This window comes from Simochromis diagramma, unplaced genomic scaffold, assembly GCF_900408965.1.
Source record: "Simochromis diagramma unplaced genomic scaffold, fSimDia1.1 OVJJ01000433.1, whole genome shotgun sequence".
NCBI classification, from domain to species: Eukaryota; Metazoa; Chordata; class Actinopteri; order Cichliformes; family Cichlidae; genus Simochromis; species Simochromis diagramma.
The window spans coordinates 2,139,992-2,156,622 of record NW_024387031.1 but is presented as its reverse complement, the minus strand read 5'-3'; positions in this window follow the sequence as shown (position 1 = coordinate 2,156,622).

Here is a 16,631-nt window from a genome sequence, read left to right as displayed (position 1 = left end):
GTTCCAGCTAGACTGAACGCTGGCCCTGCAGTAATTTCAGAAGGTTGCTGCTGGGAAAGAGTCAATACTTGGAGTCAAGCTCACACCTGTAATAAATTTGAGAGTACATGGAAGCAATCGATATTTAAAATTTATTTCCTGCACGTATACTTAGAACTGCCTGACAGAGAGTGATACTTTTAAATCCAGCACGAGAACCAGCCAACAGGTAGTGTTGTGTGAGTGTGCCGATGCTAGAAAATAAAATAAGTGCAGGAAAAGGATTATTACTGATTCTATATGTTATTAGCTCACTTTTGTGTTAGTTGGCTGACATAGACAGCGCACAGTTCATAAAGTGATTTTGTTTTAATTTAAAGATAAATCTTTATCAATTATTTACGTTAGAAGCTATCCTCATTATTTTTGCTGTTTTTCTAATCGTCACCATCTGCTTGTTATTTTCTAAACTGAAGGGTGACTCTGTAATAAACCCACAAAAATTAAGGAAAATAGGGATGCTGGTTAAGCTCACTGGAATGAGCAGATGTGCTGCACGGCTGCGAGCGGCTGGCCGGCCAGGGTTAAAGTTTGGCCCTTTGCCGCATGTCTTCTCCTCTCACTTTCCTCCACTTTCCTGTCAGTCTTCACTGTCCCTATCAAAAATAAAGCCATAAAAAAAATTAAAGAAAATATGCAACTAAATGTATGATCCTGGATATTTTTAAATTATGGTACTGCTATTAATGTTACATACTCAGTGTTTTGAAATAATATGGATACAGAGCTAGATCAAAGATGAAAAATGGTCACAATACTTTTTTTTAAACATTTTTTTTAATGAAGATGGTACATCTCACTGCTTCAGTGGCCATAACGTAACTTCCTGGTGGGGAAATTATAGCAGCACCGGAAGTGCCTGACGAGAAGACAACCTTGATGGTAATCAGTTGGTTTAAATAAGGAAATGTTTTGTATTTTGAATACCAGAATATTGTGATCATACCTCTTCATCTAAATTGGGTTGCAAGAAAAGACAGTGGAGTTGTTATTGTGGCATAGTGGTGCAGTGATTACTACGCCAAGGAAAAGGTTCTCCTGCTTTGTTGGGGCCTTTCTGTGTGGAGCTTGAATGTTCTCATTGGTTACTTTGGTTTCCTCACACAGTCCAAAGTCAAAAAAAGTTTATAGAAATAGGTTTTTGATGACTTATTTCATACCACCAGTTAATTTCTGTATCACAGTTAAGTGAAATAAATGCTATTTTTTGATTCAAGAACAGAGCTTATACTGTAGAAAGGACAGTGTGTTTTCATGTGGACAGAAGCAGCAGGGACTCTCAGGATGTTTTTTAGAGGGGTATAATTGAACAGTAGGAGTGCAACCACTGGACTTTAATCTTAATAATGTAGTCATTATCATCTCTTTGATTTCATGTGCACTCAGGGCACATTGTTGTTTTAGAATCAATGAGGGAACTACATTTCAGTGGCGTGATTTGTCCCAATAAGCAACGTTTTTAGAGGACAAAGCTGAAACTGATTTTCATCTAACCCATCATGACTTTACACAAAGATCCATGAAGAATATGTTTTTCAACCACTAGTAATGAAAGACAATCAAAGGTTTAAGGAAAACTTCCCTTTTACTTTAACATAAAGTATATACAGATATGTAATCTTTACTGTAAATCTGACAGCACAGGTATACAAATACCACACTCGTCGCTTTCCTATGAAAAGTCATGGTATTCTTACTTGTTCAGAGCTTATTAACATGACATTGTTATTTCAACACAACATGAGATTGATGACCTGGTACATTAACAGTTGTTATATCTCCAGTGTCATCCATCCATCCATGTTTTTCTGCTTATCCGGGGCTGGGTAGAGGGGGCAGCAGCCTAAACAGAGAAGCCCAGACCTCCCACTCCACAGCTACCTCCTCCAGCTTATCCAGGGGAACCCTGAGGTGTTCCCAGGCCAGCTAAGAGATGTAATCTCTCCAACGTGTTGTGGGTCTGCCCCAGGGCCTCCTCCCGGTGGGACATGCCCGGAACACCTCTCCCAGGATCTGCCCAGAAGGCATCCTATATGCCCGAACCACCTCAAATGGCTCAAAAGGAGACAGTTGAGGTTTCCTTTCATCACAGGTTTCTGCTGAAAACCACCCAACTAATTTAATGCAAATATTTAGTTTGTCTAATAGTTTGTTTGTTTTTATTCAGTTTGGTCTACAGTTTGACATCTATTAGAGAGTAATAGCTTTGACAAAACATTAAGAGAAACAATTTTATTTCTCTTTATTACATACTTGGAGCATCTGCCAGCTATAATGAGAGTTAATCTGTTCAGTTAATTTCCATTTTGTATTGATGGCTTCTCATCATCAACATGTAGGATGTGGCATTATTAAAGAACCTATTAAAAGATAACCAGCAAGTTATATAAAACGCTCAGAAAATCCGACCTCATTCACTGTGTCACATACGGTAGCATGAACCCTCCTAAATAATAACCTGAGAGCTTGTGTCGACTTAACAAACTGATGAATCCAGCATGTTTGGTATCCAATGTTTGAAATGGGCTTTGTGTTAATTTTCTCACATATTACTCTGATTTCTTACAAAACTGTATTAATCTTTCTACACTACAAAGCACTAAGCAGTGTTTTATTAGCTTCTAGTTTATACAGCTTAGTCTCATATAATTTTAGTAAAATGATTTATGTTTATGTTTATTATTATTATTATTATTATTATTATTATTATTATTATTATTATTATATAATAATAATAATAATGTGTGATATTAATGTATAAAAGCAATTTAAATTTTGCCTCATTTTTGTGAGTTATTAAGACCTTTTTTTCTCCTAAACCTCTAAATAAATTCATTTTTAAGCAATAGATCGGACAAAAAGTCTTCATGTGGCAAATATTATGAAAATTAAAAACTCATGTATGCAAATTCATAATATGTTTTTTTTATTTTAAATATTTTCCAGAAGGTTCAATAAACACTCCAGTTTAACAAAGTTTCTAGCAATTGTTTCATGGTTGAGGATTCACAGAGATAAAATTACTAAGATTCTTGGTAACTTAGTAATGCCAACACGTGGAATCTTAGCCTAAATGCAATGTCAGCACATGGAATCAACTGCAGATTTTTTATGTACTTAACCTGTTATGCAATAATAAGTGAACAGGTTTTGCCAGATACGCAACAACCTGTCAGTCTATCGTCCAATTAATTTTGAGCCTCTTAAAAATGTATAAAAATAGCTATGGTTATGGCAATTCCTATGGTTAATGTAATACTTTTTCTGAATTTAGAACGTTTTAAACTGTAAGTCTGTACTTTAATCACATCTTGATTATTTGATTAAAATCCATGTTGGTGGTGTACAGAAAAAATACTAGAGGCAAAGTACTTAAGGACCTAGCTGTAAATCCACAGGTTGACTGCGGCAGTATGAAACACAGAACTTTAACTCAACATCTTTTAGTCTCAGGTTATTGAAAATCCAATATTTAGTTGATATTTTTACATATCTAAGCAGCAAGCTTCTGGTCAAAATGTCCCTTTTGTTCATTAAAAACCTTTTAAAAAACCCATAAATAGCTCTTTTTGGATGCTTTTTGTTAGTTTGATGCTATTTTTATCCTGGTAGCTTTCAACATTGAGATAAACATTGTCCTTTTTATAGAACTATTGGCTTTATATGAAAATAACCCAAATATATAAGCAGATAGCAAAAATAAAATAAATATTAGTCATATTAGTTAGTTAATATTTATTAAGTCTTCCTAAAGGATATAGGTACTCAGACAGACTCTTGAGTAAACACACAGCAGGGCCATCTTGGTCATTTCAGTATAGTTTAGATGATGGAGATGTGCCATTATCTGTTCTGATTGGCTGAATGTGTGATTAATGTAATGTGATTGTCAGAAGGTGAGACAGATTAGTTTTGATCAGTTGTGCAAGTGGTGTCACGATCTGTCTCGCCGTGGCTGTTTACAGCCGTTTGTCTTAATTGCTGTATCAGTTGGCATTTCATCAACTGCTTTCACCTTCTGAACTCAGTTTCTTTCTCTTCCACCATCTTCCCTCATTTCAGCTTCACTAGCCCATGGTCTTCAGTGAGTGGCATGGTTGCGTGTTGAACCGATGCAAAGCCTGCACAGATCTTTGCTTTCCTCCGTCCACATGTTTTAGCTGTGTACCATCACTGGATACACCACAAGAACAACTGTTCAAGAAGTGGATTTCACTGTACCCAAAGATGAGAGAAAAGATGATAGCAAAATAAATAGAGAAATAGTTTGTTTATGCTGTTCCTGGTCCTTTAGCCTGGCCCTGTGGTGAATAACAAAGCCAGAATAGAAAAAGCTTCTTTCCAGTGAAGAGAACCGGAGCGTTAAAGACAATGGAAAGTATTGACTGGAGAGATGGTCTTTGATTCTCATGCTGCTTTTTTTTGTAATATTTGATTTTTTCAGCCTTCTTCACCTTTGGGATGAGGTCCTCTGTCACTCCTTTCCTATACAAGCCCACCTTTTTAATTATTCACCATTCTACCTAAAGACAATTTTAACACTACATATAGGAGGGTATAGAAAAACGGACTTCTCAATGGGATGAAAATCCCCTCCAGAATTCTATAACAACTTCAATAACATAATGAGCTCCACATGACGGTGACTTTTATGACATACACAGCACTGATATCCCCATTACATCACCTGCACTGGGGGTTCCTTTTCTTTTCAGGGATGCTGTGGACTCTGTGTCTTGTATTGACACACGCCAGGATATAACTGATACTACTGCTACATGCACACAGTGATGAGACACAGGGCAGAGAAAGCACTGACAAGAGAAAACCATTAACAGAGTCCTGTCTTAAATGCACACCTTTTCATCTGACTTTCAACGCTCAGTGTTTCAAAGAGCAAGTCGTGCATTAGCTTTTCAATCGTTCACCACCAAAGACCATTGCTCTTTAAACGCTGTTTGTTTCTCCATGGGTTTTATTATTAGTAATATTTAAAAACAAATAATGTTTTTGTTTTCCTTCAGCTCCACTGTTGTCTAAAAATAGTAAAAAGTGAGAAATAAAAAGAGAAATCCATGAGCCACACTGGTTGACATGTTCTTTCACTCCTATAATTGGACACTGTGTTTGGTACAACACAGGACAACAAATGTTTGTTGTTCTTTGCACAGCCACACATAGTGTGCACATAAAGTCACTGATGGCTTTATTATTTCCTGCTTGCATCAAAGATAATACTCCTCCCAGTTAGAAAGTTAGTTAGTTAGTTATATTTCAATACATCTACTTTTTATTGACATAATAAACAGAATAGTAATAGTACCGTAAGTGGTTTAAATATAAACAAAGATATATATATAAATTACTAAAATGAACTACCTCCCGTCTGTCCTCACTCACAAAACATACCCAAGAACAACCATGCTCCCCTCCCTACTCCCCCCCACACATCTGCTCTCAGGCATGATTTAGACTTCTGTTCAGCAGAGGTGGTTCAAGCATCTGATTAGTATGCCTTCTGGGCAAAGTTTTCCAGTGATGTCCAACCAGCAGGAGGCCTCAGGGTAGGCTCCGGAGGAATTATGTTTCTCAGATGGTCTTGGAGTGCCTAGGTGTTCCTCTGGATGTGCTGGAGGAGGTGGCTCGAAAAAGATAGGTGTGGGTTTCTCTGATTAGGCTGGTGCCCCCACAACCCAGTCCCAGATAGACGGATGGATGCAATATGAATAAATGTCACCGATACATATAGTAGCAACAGAGTTGTGCAAAATACAATAACGTAATTTTGCTTGTTTACGTTATTGTATTTTGCACAACTCTGTTGCTTGTGAAGCTCGCACACAAGAATTTCACTCACATGTACTGTACCAATGTACCTGCACATGTGATGTGACAATAAAAGTGATTTGATTTGATTTGATAGCAGAATCAAGTGATGGAAATAAAGAAACACCTGTGAGCCAAAGCTCAGGACACAGGAGTGGAGCTCACTGAGGAGCTAGCCTCGGCTCACAGAGAAGAGAAGAGGGAAGGAGCAACAGCAGGAGAAGACAACAAAACGCTGATTAAATGAAGAATCATTTCCTTAAGTCTCTCAGTTATAATTCACTCAGTCTGACCTGTTGTGGTTGTTGTTTAAAATTAAAAAGTGCTGCTGTGTAGATAACCCAAGAATGCAGTAAAGGAGAGAGGGAAACCTGCAGCCTTAACTGTGCTGGCCCTGGATTATTTAGAGTATTATCGTATGCAAATTTTACACAGATGTGATTTTTTAAAAAGTAATTTTCACATATCTTGATTATGATCAATACTGGGATATCATGACACCAGTGAATTAGTTGTGGTTGCGATATTTAAAAGGATGAGCTGAGAGAGAGGGCCGGTGTTAGTATTAGTTTCTATCAACAGTACAGAGTGTGTGTGTGTGTGTGTGTGTGTGTGTGTGTGTGTGTGTGTGTGTGTGTGTGTGTGTGTGATACATACACAGACAGTAATCACATTGTTAAACAAGATCCCAAATGTAACAGGGAACTGTCACAATGCTCAAACAGGAGTACAAACACAAAAATGTGCGCGCGTGCACACACACACACACACACACACACACACACACACACACACACACACACACACACACACACAGTGCAGATGCAAAGTTAGCAGTTTCCCCGGGCTGTTTTGGGATATTCTGTGGACAAGAGCCTGCTGTCAGCTCTTTTGCTCAGTCCTTTGGTTTATCCTGATTGTTTTATCTCCCTGGGTCTCTTTATACTCCACCCTTTGTCTCTGTGTCACAGAAACTGATAATATCTGTCTCGTTCTGCCATAGACCAAAGAAGGCTCATGTTGCTGTGTTAATGTTTTTTTTTTCTTTTTTTTTTTCTTGGTGAATAACAAAACCAGTCACCACACACCCCTGTCTTCAGCTCAGATTAAATTTTGTCGCAGCACAGCTTCGCTGTTTTATCAACGACGAGGTACGAATGCACGTCAGGGAGAGCTTTACAAGAGGTATTTTTGTTACCCTAGAATGAGAACAGCTGCTAAGCTGTACTTATTGAATTCAGAAGACTCTGACATCTGAGACAAGTCGAAGGAGTGGATCACATCTGCCTTTCTCTCCTCTTATGTTTCTCCGTTATGGCACTCTGATGACGGATCACAGATTTCCTTTCAACCAACTGATGAATAGTATAACAATGATACCACAGAAAGTGAGCTGTGAATGGTTACATGGTTATTAGTTCAGTTAGAATGAGCTGTAGACTGGCATGTGCCTGTACCATTGTCAACAAGACTGATCCAGAAATTAAAAACAAAACAAAACAACTACAAAGTATGAAACATGGACATAGCTACCATGACATCACCCACTCATTTGTGAAGTCCTGAAGCCTTGTGGAGAGCACTTTCACTGCCGCCATCTTGGCATTATGAAACAGATCTGTCACTGTGAAATAGTGCGTGCAGGATTCTGCAGGGCATGCTTAAAGGCTACTGTCTTGACAAGGTAGTAGGAAAGGTGGATAATTCTAACACTTAGAAAGGGAAAAATCTACTAAATAAACTCAAAGCTTAAAGAGCTCCTGGCATGCCTTTAAAAGTATATAAGTTTAAAGCACTATATGTTGAGTAAACTCTTCAGAACCAGAGGTTACATCTAGTTATGTCTTTATATTGTCAATGGCTTTTGTCAGTGTATTTCAAGGAAGTTGGCCAGATGAGCCTATGCACCAGTGATTTTTTTCTGCTGCCATTAAGCTAGCTAATGTTCCTTGTTGGCCCAATACTCTAGCTGATGTTTACCAGATTTTTTTTTTAAATAAAGAACTTCAATATTAGAAAACAAATGAACAAACAACAACAAAACCAGGTTGATATAATACAGTTTTACTTGTTCCATTGATTTAATTTACCTGAACAAGTAAAGATATCAGGTTTTTGCTCCAATTCTTGTGTGTGAAAGCTCAGCAGATCTCACAATAGCTTATTAGCATATTACTTACATTTATGGGAAACACAATGTTTTGACATGCCAGTATGCAGTCCTGTGAAAACCTAAGCACGTCCAATGACTCGGTAGCTTGTAGAACCACCTTTAGCACCAATGGGTGGAAATTATTGTTTTTGATTCAACTTTTGGTATAAGTTGGCATCGTCTGTCCAAAGTACATTGTATCAGAAGTCTTGTGGTTAGCAGCTTTGTAAAACTGAGGTGTTCTGCTATATTCTTTGAAGACAAACTCAGGTTTCTTCTGGCAAGCCACACTTGTTCATTACTTTGGAATCATGAACTTTAACATATAACAAGTTACCTGAGACCCATAAAGTCTGAGATGTAGCTCTTAGTTTTAGTTTTTTTCCTGTTTTGTTACTTATAATATTTCACAATCTGACCTTGGGGTGAATTTGCTGAGGCATCCACTGCTGGAGGGATTGTGGCGTTGTGTAAAACGGAAACCTGAATGCTAAAGAGCAGCAAATTACCCACAATGTTTGCTTTTATAAAGGTGATTACACTTGCAGATGATCAATTAGCTGAATTTGATTTGATTTGAGTGCTAGTTACCCTGCTATTTTGCATTGAGAAATAATAGTGCACTTAGTTTTTGCTTCAGTCAAGAGTTGGTATAACTTTTGAGTAAAACACGACACTAAACTCAAATCTGGACGTGCGCCACTTCCTCTGTAACCCTTAATTTGTTAAGTGCTAAAGCTAATGGATCAATCACTACATCCACCAAACATTATGTTGTACTTAATGTACACATTCTACAAGTTCTGAACTACAGTAAAGAAGTTTATACAGTTGCTTTATAAGTATACACTATGTGTCATCTGGAGGTATCACAATATTGAAAAAAGCCTTTGCCAAAGGACATGTGTTAGGTCTCTACAGACTTTGCAAACTTTAATTTTGGCAGTTTATCCCATTTTTTCCTGGCAGATCCTCAAAATCCACTTCACAGAAGTCTGTGAACTGCTCCTATCAGGTTTCTCTAAGCTAAAGTTTAGAAAGTATGTAAGACTTTAAATAAATTAAGAGCATCTGAATGTTAAAGAAGAAATATGGTTTGTGTGGGTCAATGTAATGTAGGACCATTAATGTAAAGCCCAGGCTAACACAATATGAACACAGTCATTTCAGTGAGTGTGTGTTAGAGGAGAGAGACACAGGCTTTTAACTGTTTACTCACTAAATATAAAGAGATAACCCAGCAGTGTTTGAGATGGATGTTCCAGCACACAGTAAATATTGTCCCTTAGTCATATTATCCATATTAATCTGTTAATCCCTCAGCTACTTATCCCCTGTCACGTGGACACTGCCCACAATATCATCCCACAAACATCCACAAACATCCACACTATACTTGACACTTCAAAAACAGTGTTGATGTCAGGCAGAATGAACTTCATACCATATACAAACACCAGAGGAAACCGAGTCTTTGAGATCATAATTCATTCTGGTCATGTGATCGTCTGCACTGCCAACTATTGGATTACCGGCGGCTGAATTTTTCTTCAAGTGTTAATTAGATATGGCTCCAGAATACCACATCCAAGACACACATTTCTATGTATGTCTGTTTGCTTTGAACAGCTGAAACTACAGGTTTTTGTTGTATTTTTTATTCTAACAGTGTTTTTAAATAAGCACAGCACAGCTTGTTCAACACATAACAAAGAAGTAAAGCAATCAACCAAAGAGAAAAGCACACATTACTTAAACAAAGGTAACTTCAGTGCAGTCACACCACAGCAAATGACTGCCAGATTAGCTTTCCAGGTTAAGAGACAGTGAAAGAGTCATCTTAGAAGACATCAGATAGATAGATCCAGCACAGACTATGATCCAGATGGGATGACCTGGGAAATGACTGTATCTGATTTAGAGCCTGATCTGGTTTAAATCTGTTTCAGATCCACTGCGCCATGCAAGAAAACTCCAGTGCATGCCCAGTTTCCTGATCTGTTATAGAGCCTATGAGAGCTTCAGAATCTCTGTTGGCCAGAGGGGCCGATGGCGCAATATGGCAGCCTCGCTTCTGTCAGTCTGCCCCAGGGCAGCTGTGGCTACAACCGTAGCTTGCCTCCACCAGTGTGTGAATGCGAGAGTGAATGAATAGTGGCATTGTAAAGCGCTTTGGGTGCCTTGAAAAGCGCTATATAAATTCAATCCATCATCATCATCTGTTATCTGGTAGACCATCTCTCTGTTATCTGTAGTTACCACTGATGTCATTTAGATGATTTTCAGTGGGAAATTTCAGAAACTCTGAAGTTTGCTGACGACACAGTGGTGTTGGGTGCCATCTCCAACAACGATGAGGCGGCCTACATGGATGAAGTGAAGAATCTGGCATCGTGGTGCCAGGACAACCACCTCCAGCTGAACGTCAGCAAGACCAAGGAGCTGGTGGTGGACTTCAGAAGGGGTCAGCACAGAGACTACAAGCCCATTATCATCAATGGAGCTCCAGTGGAGAGGGTGCAGTCCTTCAAGTATCTTGGTGTCCACATCTCCTCAGACCTGACATGGGCTGCCCACATTCAGGTCCAGACCAAAAAGGCTAGGCAGCGCCTGTATCACCTACGACAACTGAGGAAGTTCAGGGTGTCTCCAAAGATCCTCAGGATTTTCTATACAGGCGCTGTGGAGAGCATCCTCACACAGAACATGACATCGTGGTTTGGGAACAGCTGTGTGAAGGACCAAAAAGCTCTCCAGAGAGTGATCCGTACAGCAGAACGCTGCTGCAGGATTGCTCTCCCCCCGCTTCAGGACACCTACACCAGGAGATGCCGGACTAGAGCAGCGCAGATACTGAAGGACCCGTCCCATCCTGGCAACAAACTGTTCCAACTTCTGCAATCTGGTAGAAGGTTCCGCATCTTCCGGGCAAGGACAGAGAGACTCAAGAGGAGCTTCTATCCCCAAGCCATCCGTGCTCTAAACACACACACCCGCCCTCTCACATCATCTATAATTGACTGAGTCAGGACTCTTCCAGACACTAAACCAAGGCACAATGTACATTTCAATTCCTTTAATTTTAAATATGTTTATATTGTCTATCCTGTAAAATAGTCAGATGTCTATTCATATTAATGTACAGAATTCACCTGCTTGCTGCTACTACTGCACATTCACCCAATGTATATACTATATATATATATATATATATACAGTGGGGCAAAAAAGTATTTAGTCAGCCACCGATTGTGCAAGTTCCCCCACTTAAAATGATGACAGAGGTCAGTAATTTGCACCAGAGGTACACTTCAACTGTGAGAGACAGAATGTGAAAAAAAAATCCATGAATCCACATGGTAGGATTTGTAAAGAATTTATTCGTAAATCAGGGTGGAAAATAAGTATTTGGTCACCTCAAACAAGGAAAATCTCTGGCTCTCACAGACCTGTAACGTCTTCTGTAAGAAGCTTTTCTGTCCCCCACTCGTTACCTGTATGAATGGCACCTGTTTGAACTCATCATCTGTATAAAAGACACCTGTCCACAGCCTCAAACAGTCAGACTCCAAACTCCGCCATGGCCAAGACCAAAGAGCTTTCGAAGGACACCAGGAAAAGTATTGTAGACCTGCACCAGACTGGGAAGAGTGAATCTACAATAGGCAAGCAGCTTGGTGTGAAAAAATCAACTGTGGGAGCAATCATCAGAAAATGGAAGACATACAAGACCACTGATAATCTCCCTCGATCTGGGGCTCCACGCAAGATCTCATCCCGTGGGGTCAAAATGATCATGAGAACGGTGAGCAAAAATCCCAGAACCACACGGGGGGACCTGGTGAATGACCTGCAGAGAGCTGGGACCAAAGTAACAAAGGTCACCATCAGTAACACACTACAACGGCAGGGAATCAAATCCCGCAGTGCCAGACGTGTTCCGCTGCTGAAGCCAGTGCATGTCCAGGCCCGTCTGAAGTTTGCCAGAGAGCACATGGATGATACAGCAGAGGATTGGGAGAATGTCATGTGGTCAGATGAAACCAAAGTAGAACTTTTTGGTATAAACTCAACTCGTCGTGTTTGGAGGAAGAAGAATACTGAGTTGCATCCCAAGAACACCATACCTACTGTGAAGCATGGGGGTGGAAACATCATGCTATGGGGCTGTTTTTCTGCCAAGGGGACAGGACGACTGATCTGTGTTAAGGACAGAATGAGTGGGGCCATGTATCGTGAGATTTTGAGCCAAGACCTCCTTCCATCAGTGAGAACTTTGAAGGTGAAACGAGGCTGGGTCTTCCAACATGACAATGATCCAAAACACACCGCCTGGGCAACAAAGGAGTGGCTCCGTAAGAAGCATTTGAAAGTCCTGGAGTGGCCTAGCCAGTCTCCAGACCTCAACCCCATAGAAAATCTGTGGTGGGAGTTGAAAGTCCGTGTTGCTCGGCGACAGCCCCAAAATATCACTGCTCTCGAGAAGATCTGCATGGAGGAATGGGCCAAAATACCAGCTACTGTGTGTGCAAACCTGGTAAAGACCTATAGTAAACGTTTGACCTCTGTTATTGCCAACAAAGGTTATGTTACAAAGTACTGAGTTGTATTTTTGTTATTGACCAAATACTTATTTTCCACCCTGATTTACGAATAAATTCTTTACAAATCCTACCATGTGGATTCATGGATTTTTTTTCACATTCTGTCTCTCACAGTTGAAGTGTACCTCTGGTGCAAATTACTGACCTCTGTCATCATTTTAGGTGGGGGAACTTGCACAATCGGTGGCTGACTAAATACTTTTTTGCCCCACTGTATATATAATGTTTTTCCTCTACACCCCCCCAATTTTTTTGCACATGTCGAGGAGCGTGTCAGGCTACATTTCACTGTGTGTTATACTTGTATAACTATGCATGTGACAAATAAAGAACCTTGAACCTTGAACCTTTGAAAACATTGTTTAGCACCTCTATATACTGGGTAAAATATTACCCATTTTGACATTTTGCTGCTGAATAAATGTCTGAAATTTTGGGGGTTTTTTTTAGCCTGAAATTGTATTAACTTTTACAATATACCCTGACCCCAACCCTGAATCCTTTTATACTATTGTACATTAGCTATAATTTTTTTTTGTACACTGAGAATATTCTGGGTCACATTTTACTCATATTTGTTCTAATGGATTTTAGATCCAGAAAGGAAAGTGGTGGTTTTAGAACATCTTGAACCTATGAAGTTCCAAGAGTTCAACAGAGACCTTGATTGTGTTTTGAGAAAGGTCTGTCCACAGCATATTGGCCAGGGTTCCCACAGACCTACTGGACTTTAAAGGCTCACTGGGGAATCTCAAAAAAGATAAATAGTAAAAGAGCATAGGAGGATAATACAGTCCACGGTGGTTTGCATGGTTGCCTGACTTCAAGATTTCTGGGCCTTTCTGTATGGAATTGTCTTGCTCTCCCTGTACTTCTGAGTGTTTCCTTCAGCTATTCCAGACTCCTCTCATAATCCAAAGATACTGACTTAAGCGAATTGGTAAGTTACTTGGTTAATTTAAATTGTGCATGAAGAGGATAGAATAGAATAGCTGTCGCAGCCATGTGGTGTTGTGAGAAAAGGACCCAAAATGCTGGCACTGGCTGGGATACGAGAGAGCTTTATTGTAGAAGGTGAAAACAACAAAAGAGAGGACAGAACTAAACATAAACCTAAACTAGGAAAACTAGTAACAAACAAAACCTGAAACCATAACTCATGGAACAACACACAGCGAGGTTACACAGGGGATGATGAGCGGAGATGACACGGAGATTGAAGAGTAGAGAAACCTGGAGGTTCACCAAATAACACAGACGGTGCGACCACGAGGAGAGATAGACACACACTATGAATACACACAAGGTAATCAGGAAATCACACACAGGAAGGACACACAGCTAATGGGCATGACGAGGCACAGACCTTCAAAGTAAAATGGGAAATCACAAACTGTTTCACAAAAAAACACAAACTCAGGGACACGAACAGAGCACCGGGGGAGGGACACAGGGTAGGAATAACAAAACACTAAACACAAGAACCAAAACCCTAAGAACTAACAAAGACACATCAAGAAATCAAAGATTAATGATACAGGACATGACAATAGCCCTTTATTGTCATTGTACAGGGTGGGCTATTTACATGGATACGCCGTAATAAAATGGGAATGGTTGGTGATATTAAAGTTCTGTTTGTGCACTGTAAAAAAAAGAAAATCCAAAAAAACCCAGTAATATTCCGGCAGCTGGGGCACCAAAATAATACCATAAAATAACAGAAAATAACTTTCTCATTAAAAAATATGGTTATTTTCAGTAATGACAATACAGTTTGTTGCCCTAATTTTACATGGGATTTTGCCTTTTTCAAGTGCTTTTAAACATTAAATTAGGTATATTTTAATGTGATCAAACAATGAAATGACCTATAAACAAGGTCAATGAATGTGACAATATGAATAATAATACTTAAATGTACAGAAAAATACAGTTAACAGTTGGTTTAAATAATAATGGATTGCATTCATATAGCGCTTTTTGAGACCCTCAAAGCGCTTTACATTTCCACTTTATAATTCCACTCTGGCCATCACCAGTAGGTGGTAGGTGAAGTGTCTTGCCCAAGGACACAATGACCGAGAGAGTCCGAGCCGGGGCTCGAACCGGCAACCTTCTGATTACAAGGCGAACTGCCAGCTCTTGAGCCACGATCGCCCTAAATAACAATAATAATAATTATTATTATTTGATGTAAAAAAAGGTTATAAGACTCATTTTATTTTTTCCATGGCATTACATTTGAATTTAACAGTTCAATCTTTCAAATAACGGACAAATATTTGTGAAATTATGATACATTTGTGAATGTATTTTAACAATCTAAATATGCATATGTACAGACAAATACATTTAAAAAACAAGAAAATTATGTTTTATTACATTTACAGTGATTTTACGTTGATTTACATTTGAAATGTAAAATCACAGTCTATATATGTAAATTTAATGATATTCTAGAAGAACAGTACACAACTGTAAAATACACAGTAATACTTTTATATTACTTTTTTTTTTTTTTTTTTTTTTTTTTACAGTGTGGCACATTAGTATATGTGAGGGGGCAAACTCCTCAAGATGGGTGGTGACCATGGGGGCCATTTAGAAGTCGGTCATCTTGGATACAACTTTTGTTTTTTCAATAGGAAGAGGGCCATGTGACACATCAAACTTATGGGTAATGTCACAAGAAAAACAATGGTGTGCTTGGTTTCAACGTAACTTTATTCTTTCATGAGTTATTTACAAGTTTCTGACCACTTATAAAATGTGTTCAATGTGCTGCCCATTATGTTGGATTGTCAATGCAACCCTCCTCTCCCACTCTTCACACACTGATAGCAACACCGCAGGAGAAATGCCAGCACAGGCATCCATTATCCGTAGTTTCAGGTGCTGCACATCTCGTATCTTCACACTATAGACAGTTGCCTTCAGATAACCCCAAAGATAAAAGTCTAAGGGGGTCAGATCGGGAGACCGTGGGGGCCATTCAACTGGCCCACGACGACCAATCCACTTTCCAGGAAACTGTTCATCTAGGAATGCTCGGACCTGGCACCCATAATATGGTCAGGGCTCTAGAGTGCGACCAATTTGGTCGCAAATGCGACCAAATTTCTCCATGGTGCGACTAATAAAAAATACTTGGTTGCACCGGTGCAACCAAGTATTTTCTCGGAAAAAAAAAGTTTCAGCAACCCTGAAAGTCTCCGTGTGTTCAACAACAGGCACACATTATGCCCATGTCGTGTTCTAAACCAATCAGAGATACTCAGAGGCGGGGACCTCTGTGATTGGCCGTGGTCCAGATATTCCTGCAGACCTACTTGTGTTTACGTTTGAAAGTGCGGGCAGATAGAGAAGGGTGAGTAGCCCAGGTCAGAAGTGTATGAAGTTGGTATTGAGAAAATATGAAAAGAACAATTGATAACTTTTTCGTTAAGTTAAGGCCTGATCAGTCCAAAATTCTGAGCCAGCGCTCTGACACGGAGCCATCAACCTCTCCGTTTTTGTCAAACACTGGTCCGGAGACGGCATCAGAAAATGAGCCACGTACGATCGACTCCCAGCCAGAGTCCACTGAAAGTAAAAGTGAGAAAATGTATAAATTTCGAATCGAGTGGCTTGACCAGTTTCCCTGGCTAAGATACAGCCAAGCTGACAATATGATGCACTGCATTTATTGTCGCGAGTGTGGAAAGACCGTGGCAGGCAACACTGCATTTGTCACTGGTGCTAATACGTTTCGAATTGAAACGCTGAAAAAGCATACAGCATCGATAAGACACATTATATGCCGCGATAAATGCTCTGCCAAAATGTCCCCGCTCCCCACTGCCTTTCAGCGGCAGGCAGGAGTAAACAGGTCATCGGAGGAGGCCGAGATGATCATTAAGTTTAACATCGCCTACAATATTGCAAAAGAAGAAGTTCCGTTCACTAAGTTCAAGTCAGAAATAACTCTTCACAAGAAAAATGGCTTGGACATAAACCCCACATACAGC